The sequence below is a fragment of the Carlito syrichta genome, unplaced genomic scaffold (assembly GCF_000164805.1).
Source record: "Carlito syrichta isolate Samal-C Ts95f unplaced genomic scaffold, Tarsius_syrichta-2.0.1 Scaffold309893, whole genome shotgun sequence".
NCBI lineage: Eukaryota > Metazoa > Chordata > Mammalia > Primates > Tarsiidae > Carlito > Carlito syrichta.
This window is the reverse complement of record NW_007253989.1, coordinates 26,939-27,318: the sequence shown is the minus strand read 5'-3', so window position 1 is coordinate 27,318 and position 380 is coordinate 26,939.

Below are 380 nucleotides of genomic sequence, written 5' to 3'. Positions count from 1 at the left end.
GCAGAAAAAACTTTTTAATAAAATCCAGCATCTCTTCTTGATAAAAACCCAAAACACCTACTATATACAAGAAACATACCTCAAAATAGTAAGGGCCATCTACAACAAACCCACAGTTTACATATTGCTAAATGGATGGAAACTGGAAACATTTCTCCTAAAAACTGGAAAAAACAAGGTTGCCCACTCTTACTCGTCTTGTTAAACACTGTGTTGGAAGTCCTAGCTCGGGCAATTAGACAAGAGAATGATATCCAGAGTATCCAAATAGAAAAAGAGGAAGTAGCCAGGCCCAGTGGCTCAGCCTGTAATCCCGTGCCTTTGGGAGGCTGAGGTGAGTGGACTGCCTGAGACCGCGAGTTCGAGATGCACCTGGGCAA